The sequence below is a fragment of the Nannobrachium achirus genome, assembly GCF_963921795.1.
Source record: "Nannobrachium achirus genome assembly, chromosome: 13".
NCBI lineage: Eukaryota > Metazoa > Chordata > Actinopteri > Myctophiformes > Myctophidae > Nannobrachium > Nannobrachium achirus.
The window spans coordinates 2,578,136-2,586,626 of NC_137833.1; positions in this window are offsets into that span (position 1 = coordinate 2,578,136).

The window sequence follows — 8,491 nt, forward strand, 5'->3', positions numbered from 1 at the left end:
TACATTTTTCACAAATTATTAAAAAATGCCACGAATTTAAACAAAATAAATAGTGAAAATATCAGATCTACAAGCCATTTTCACCACTGAATATGGCTTCTGAGAGACCCAGATTAAACCAATCCATTTCTCTGTAATTTTTCTTTTGGGTCTTGAGCCAAAAGCTCTGGGATAGACCACAGATGCAGTACATACATTATAGAGTTCCAACGATGTCATAGCTCTGGACAAAGGAACTGCCTTCTATTGTATTTAACATTACTTTATTAAGGAGACTCGCTGTATTATTATTTATTGGAAGAGTAGGGAGGTTTTGGTATGTATTATCCGTCTCTGACATCGGTGAACTGTCATTAAATTATTATTTAAGTCTAGTCTCGCGATCACATTTCATAACAAACGGAAGAGGGAAAAGCAAACGTTTACTGGTGTATGGAGTATTACCTCAACAGGTTGCAATGCAAATTTGAAGCCGTTAATATTTAGTTAGCAACTATCATGTAATGTATTGACTTTGCCTGAAAGGGATTTGTGTGTTTGTAAAAGTGTCATTATAATGTAGGAGAACTGACGGTATTCTTGAATCAATTTCGGCTAAATCGGTTACGTTCTGTAGACAATTTTTATGAGAAATTATATATTTTTTAGTAATGTTTTGGATAATGTGTAAACAAGGGGTTGGACAATTTGCTGTGAGCAAGAACTAAAAACATATGAGAATTTGTAATCTTTCAAACACAATTTGAAAACATCTTTTTAGTTTTCACTGGTTGTACTGGAACTTTGAAACCGAAAGATGAAATATATTTTTAAAACATGTCGCGAAACAGGCTGTCTAGTGTGTAGCCTAATGCAGTGGTTCTCAACCTGTGGGTCTGGACCCCCAGGTGGGTCCCCAAATTATTTTGGGGGGTCCCCAGATGAGTAACTTGCAACATTGTTTTCTCTCTCAACAGTAAACAAACCAAAGTGTATAGAGGGTATCTGCACACTTCTAAAGTGATCATTTAAGGACTTTTTAATACCTCTAAAATGACAAATGAAACCTTGGCCAAATTGATCTACATGCTCACAACGCCTCGCGTTGCGAGCATGTAGATCGGCTGTTTTCACAATAGAAACGTGTTGTACACAATGTAAAGCCTCATCTCTTAGTGCTCATCAGGGTGGGGGGGGGTCAACGTTTAAAATATGACTACTTTGGGGGTCGCGGCCTGAAAAGGTTGAGAACCACTGGCCTAGTGCATGAAGATGCTTGCATAAAAGGTACTCTGACTGGCTTGATATTCCTTTATTGCGTGCGATGTCACGCATCGGAAAAAAAACTGATCTACAAGCTCACAAGGTGAACTTTTAGAGTAGAGCGGAGCAGATCTAGAGCTGCTTTTGTATACATGTTTTCAGTGAGTGACACACAACTAGATATAAATCCGGCTTGAGAAAATACATTTTAATAAACAAGGGAAAGTTGAAAACTTGAAACAGGAATGCTCTTGTATTGTAGTATGTTCCAGTTTTATTTATAAACATTTTATTATTGTGTACATAAGGGAATTTTTAAGCTTTCATTGGGGAACTTAATTTTGTGCATGTAGTAGGATGTTTCTCCACTCCATCAACTTTTGTATTTTATTTTTATAATGTTGGATTTAATTGAACAGGGAAATCTTTCTCAGAGAGATGTGCTGCTGACTGTGTGAATGCTAAGTGTGTCATGATGTCACTTTTCCTCTTTTTGGAAAACCGAAGACACTTTTCTACAGGCTTGTATTATAGTTTGATTGATTGTAACGCAGACTTATTTCTTGAGTGTGGTGCGTAACGGTATATCTCATACCAGGATATCGTCACTGTCGGGCAGAAACCTTGTATCTCCCAAGTTTCAAATGTGTACGTTCTTTCATAAAGTAAAGCCCTGCTTTATCGCACAAGTCAACATAGCAGATCTACAAGCACACAACGCCTCGCACCTGTAGATCGGCTATTTTCACTACTTTAAATCGCTTTAAAAATAACTCAAAAAAGGAAGGTTTTGGACATACAAGGTTTCCACCCGACAACGACGATGTAATATTTTGTTGTGCATTTTTAATACAGCTTCAAGGTGCAGTAAGTGATAGTTTTTTTTTTTTTTTTAATAAGTGTTAAATTGCTCTATAAATTCTGAGCTGGGATGGGCTGTTCTGATAGTTATCATTTATAGTGTTTGTTCAGTAGCAGGAGTCTCTGTCTCTCCAGCTCTTTTAGTAAAAACACAAAACACATGTTTAGAAATTCAGATCACAATCGGGAGTGAGAACTTAGTAGTGCAAATAAAAGATTAAGAAGTGAAATTGGAAGTGATGATACAAAGAAGACAAAATTGGAACTGGAACCCTATAATCTTGACACCAGGCATGTTCACAGTCTGCACACATAGACATCAAAGGGGGCTCGAGCCCCTGCCATTTATCCGTCTGTAAAATGTGCTCTCTCCAGATCATGAATGCAGTTTTTGCTACGGTGAAAGGAATGCAAATGCCCCCTCTTTCCATGCCATATCTGAAGGCAGCATCCTGAACTTGAATGCAGCATCTTATGTTGAAATCAAGAAATGTGGAGAAATCAACTAAGCATCGAAAATAGCCGACCTCCAAGCTCACAACGCGTCGCAGCGCGACAGACACGTTGAGAATTTGGAGGTCTGCTATTTTTGATGTTTTCACCAAAGGCCCTTTTCGAAATTTCAGGCCCCGCCTCTCTAACATTCCCTGCATGTCCCTGATTGACACTAATAATTGGGTTCTCCTGCTTGGATGAAATTGGCAAAAACCCACCTGAACATGTATGTTCTGTTAACTAAAGAGTTGGAGAGACAGGGAGACAGACCTGTTCCTGAACAAACAACGTAGCAATGTTCTCATCATTTTGTTTTAACCCAAACATATCACTTTTATTTGCTCACAGTGAAGAAGGGATATTGTCATCCTAATGAGGACATTGTCTCATCATCATCATTGTTGCCTCAGTGTGTTTTTATCTCCTTATTTGTGCACTTGGTGATGTTTTGTCTTGACGACTGGCTGTGAAAAACTCTCAATAAATGTCACCAATTGTTGAAAAAGATATTTTGAATCCTGTTACGCCACACCAAGATTCTATCAGTGACATGCACACCACGTGTTCTAGAGTTAAACGTGGTAAATGTAGAATAATGTCATGTCAAAGATACTGTAAATAAAATGTTTGCTTATGATTGATTGATTCACTGAATTCTATAATCTGAATGAGTGAACTTGAGTTTCCAATCAATCTACACCAGGGCTCTTCAACGTTTTCAGGCCAAGGACCCCTTAGCTGAGAGACAGATGAAGCAGGGACCCCTTAGCTGAGAGACAGATGAAGCAGGGACCCCTTAGCTGAGAGACAGATGAAGCAGGGACCCCTTAACTGAGAGACAGATGAAGCAGGGACCCCTTAGCTGAGAGACAGATGAAGCATGTTGTATAAAACTATGCTGCAGATTTTCATCAATTTCATAGATAGATTCATAGACTTGTTTGACAGCACTGTCATCAGTTGATGTTGGAGTCGTGTTAATGTGTTTTTTCAGACATTTAATCACTTAAATTGTCGATACTTTGTAAACCTGACCTATCACTCGGTACTTGGTCTGCTCTTTTTTTACCTCCACACCCAACCTATTTGCCGAAAATAGCAGATCTACAAGCTCTCAACGCCTCGATCTGCTATTTTAGGCCAAAGTTCTCCTCAATAGGGATGCGAGGGTTCAAGTTGTTAATTTAAAAGAATGATCCTATCACACAAAGATTTGGCGGCCTCCCTGTAGTAACTCTGAGGACCCCCTAGGGGTCCTGGACCCCCTGTTGAAGACCCCTGATCTACTGTCAGGTGGAAACCTTGTATGTAGACCCCTCTTTTTCATTTTCCCTCTTAGAATTGCTAAATACAAGGCACAAATACTTAGTTTCCATACAATCGATTATTTGCATTGTAAAACTAAACGGTACGATATACAGAGCCAAACGGTACAATATTTCCTTTTGCGGATCATTGTAAATTAAAATCTCCCCAGAATTAAAATCTCCCGGAGCGCCCGCTGGCCTGGTGGTCAAGGCGCGTACCACATACTAGGCTATGATGCCTGCTGGCGTCGCCGGTTCGATTCCCGATCCGGAGGACCTTTGCCACATGTCATTCCCCATCTCTCTCCCCATTTCCTGTCAGTCTACTGTCCTATCGAATAAAGGCATAAAAAGCCCAAAACAAATCTTTAAAAAAAAAAAGAATTAAAATCTCCCCAGAGAGCCATGCTTTCCCCCGAGAGCCATAGATGTTACTATTATCGTTACACCCCTACTTGGGATACCCCGTGGCCCACCAGTGGACCCCGGGCCACAGGTTGGGGATCCCTGCTCTTGTGATGAAGAGATGTGCTGCTGCTGCTGCTGCTGCTCTCTACACACAATGGACAGCCTTTAGCTTCATAGTCAGGGGCGTGCTGGCCATTGGGAAAAGCGGGACAACTCCCGAACGGCCGCTTCATTCCTGGCCGGTCCAGGCCAGGAATTTAACTGTTTGCACAAAAGTAAAAATTAAACTGTTTGCACAAAAGCAGTGAAAACAGCAGATCTACAAGCACACAACACCTCTCACTGTAGATCGGCTGTTTTCACTATAGTTTAAATCACTATTAAAATTATAAATACAAAACAAACGGTTTTGGACATACAAGGTTTCCACCCGACAACGGACAAAATATAACTCATGTAATTGGCCCACTGGCTTGTCACTTGTCACAAATCTTTGAGTCGCAGCAGCGCTATAGAGAGAGATCTCTCTCTATAGCGCGCAATGAGGGCCTCTCCAACTCTTTTTCCCGGGCTGAAATGGGCGAAAATACATTGAAAAGTATTTTGATACAAAATACAAATACTGGGTCAAAAAATGTATCAAAATACAAAATATAAATACAGGCCAGAGAAATGTATTTAAGATTCAAATACGTATTTTGTATTTTGAAAATACATAAATACTTTTTATAAAAATTGATGTAATGATTAGTAATTTTATAGATTGACTACCAAATATTAAATTAATTGCCCGTCCGAATTTCGAAGAATAAAGTGCCTTCCAGACAATACGCGGTCACCGCCTCCTAGTAATTCATTTTCAATGGGAGGCGGGAGGCTATTTTAGCTGTGTGGAGAAGTTTTGGGGCGGCGAGGCGAGCGGGCGCGGTCCCGTGAAATCCCCGTGAGCGTGCTCGCTTGTGCATGCATATGCGGGCGGCGAGAGATTGTGTTCATCTTTGTGAAATACTGCGTGGCGTTTACTCACTGAGCGAGTGTGTTTGTGTCTCACCGCAGTGCGGTAACCGCTGACCCAAGCGGCAGCCATAGCGGTGCCCGCTTATCGTGTGGAAGGCACTTAAATTGATACCATATGGTGTTTGTCTTGAGCAGGCTGCCTAAATGTTTACCACTGTGTGCCAGTGTGTGAGAGCTCAGGCCAGAAGTGCCTTCCACACGATACGCGGTCACCGCTATGGCTGCCGCTTGGGTTAGCGGTTACCGCACCGCGGTGAGACACAAACACACTTGCTCAGTGAGTAAACGTCACACGGTATTTCACAAAGATGAACACAATCCATCTCTCACTGCCCATGTACGCATGCACAAACGAGCATGCTCACAGGGATTTTCACGGGACTGCGCCCGCTCGCCACTTCAAAACTTCGCTGCGCGGCAGAAATAGCCGCCCGCCTCTCATTGAAAATGAATTACTAGGAGGCGGTGACCGCGTATCGTCTGGAACCCACTGTACCGGTATCTTCTAAAGGAACTATGGCATTAGACTGAATGCACAGGTGCCGCTGCGCCAGTACTTCATAGAGTGCAAAACCGCTCTGCCAGCCTTATAATAATAACTAAAACTGCTCTCTGTCGAGGTGCCAACTTGCGCCTTGTGCACAAGTAGGCCATGTATGGCCTGCTTGTGCGCCAGCAGAGCGCGCCATGAGGTGCGCTCACCACTGGCATCACCACTGGCTGTTAATGATGACATTGCCAGAAATGCTGGTCCCTTATTGTGCTACGTGCTTAAGCACACACAGCTACCTACCTACCAACCTACATACATACATACGCAGATGAACGCAGTACTTGCGCGCAAGTAATTCGAAATTGTAATCATAATGCACGTTACATTTGAAGCAAATCAAAGTCAAGTGCTATGGCAGTATCACACGCACACAAACCACTAGCAAATTAGATTGGAAGAAAATGTATCTTTCCCCCTACAGTTTAAACCTTTGTGAATGTTTAAAATATGTCCATTTGAGAATAAAATTAGTTAAAAAGTATTTTGTATTTCAAATACAGAAAATACTAGACCTGAAAGTATTTTGATACAAATTACATCAATTTTTTTCCATCCCAGCCAAATACAAATTACAAAATACAAAAAAGTATTTCAAATACATGTATTTCAAATACTGCCCATCTCTTAGTTGCTGTCTGAAGAGCACTCATTATGAAGCCCTGCTGAATGAGAGCTCCTATTAAAGATGAACCCTACAAAACCATTAAAAGGAAGTGCTTCCTCGTAGAAAACATCAAAGGCAACAATTTGCACTTCAGACGGGCTGTGAAAACTCTTTAAGCCCCTCATCGTAAGAAAGAAAGTGATGTAGTGGTGTGTGTGTGTGTGTGCGTGCGTGCGTGCGTGCGCGCGTGCGTGTGTGTGTGTGTGCGTGGTCTCTCAGTACACAGACAAAAACACTGTAGCTGATGAATAAATCACATGTTAAACGTTCTTCAAAAGCCCGGTCTATAATTGCAGTGTGACTATTGGCCAGTTACAGTATAACATCAAACAGGGGTGTCTCACCAAATTCTGGGCCCTGGGTCCAAGGATTCACTGCGGGCCCCCCATGCATGTTCTTCATAGGGGGAGGGGGTTTACCCCGTTTAGACTGGGAATGCATTATTACGCATTATTTTGTGCTTTAACTATAAAATATCAGATGAGCTTGTAGATCTGCTATTTGTTTTAAATTGTGAAAGTCTTTGAATATTTCAAATCCTTCTAAGGATTTTTGAAAATCCTTCTATGTCAGTGGTGCTCAGACTTTTTCATGTGAAGGACCCCCAAAAATGATATGTATTTGGCCACTGACCCCCATCTCAAAACATTTAGTTCCAGGGACCCCCCAGAAGCAACATTTGAGTTACAAATGTTTGCTTAAAAAATACATATATTCAAAGATTTGCACACATTTTCACAACTTTTCAGAAATAGCAGATCTACAAGCTTGCAGTGCGGCACTCAGTGCCGCGCTGTGAGCTCGTATATCTGCTATTTTTCAATAGCTAACGTATAAAATAATTAAGGCCCCTCCACCTTGGGCCCTGGTAACTCAGTCCCACTCCCCCCCCCCCCCCCCCTCCCTTGTGACGCCCCTGACATGAAATGAAACGCACCCTCCCAGGCCTGACTCCTCTCGGCTCTAGCCCTCTCTGAACGATTGTGCTTGTTTTAATTTCACATTTTCCCATGCACCGTTTCCCTGTTTTATTAAGACACGTCTGCCTATTTTCTTGAACATCCTCTCTGCTTTGCATATTGTCGCTGGCAGAAACCTTGTTTCTCCATAATTCTACTTTTTATGTTTTTTTCATTTTTTTTCATGTATTAATATGCCTTACCTTTATCATCATACAAGAGTGTCACACAAAAGTAGAGAAAATATTAGTTCTACAGCAGATCTTGTTGATCAGTATATTTTCATATATATATTTTGCTGTGTGTGTGTGTGTGTGTGTGTGTGTGTGTGTGTGTGTGTGTGTGTGTGTGTGTGTGTGTGTGTGTGTGTGTGTGTGTGTGTGTGTGTGTGTGTGTGTGTGTGTGTGTGTGTGTGTGTGTGTGTGTGTGTGTGTGCGTGCGTGCGTGCGTGCGTGCGTGCGTGCGTGCGTGCGTGCGTGCGTGCGTGCGTGCGTGCGTGCGTGCGTGCGTGCGTGCGTGCGTGCGTGCGTGCGTGCGTGCGTGCGTGCGTGCGTGCGTGCGTCACAGCAACCAAAACAATACAGTATACTAAGTGATACTACAGTACTGCAGTGATACCCAGGGAGAGATGGAAAAGCACATTATTGATATGAATGCACAACCAAAATATAAGCATCTTATATTTATATAGTAACTGTGTTACAAAGTGCTTTACAGAGGTCACGAAACAGCAAATGGACAGAGAACAAGACACAATGCATAAACAATGCAGAGGAGTAAACACCTAGTTAAGGTATTAAGAGGAGTAAATACCTAGTTAAGGTATTAAGAGGAGTGAATACCTAGTTAAGGTATTAAGAGGAGTAAATACCTAGTTAAGGTATTAAGACATGTCTGCCTATTTTCTTCTCTCTTTTTTTAACTGAACATCCTCTGCTTTGCATATTGACATGGGCAGAAACCTTGTTTCTCCATAATTCTACTT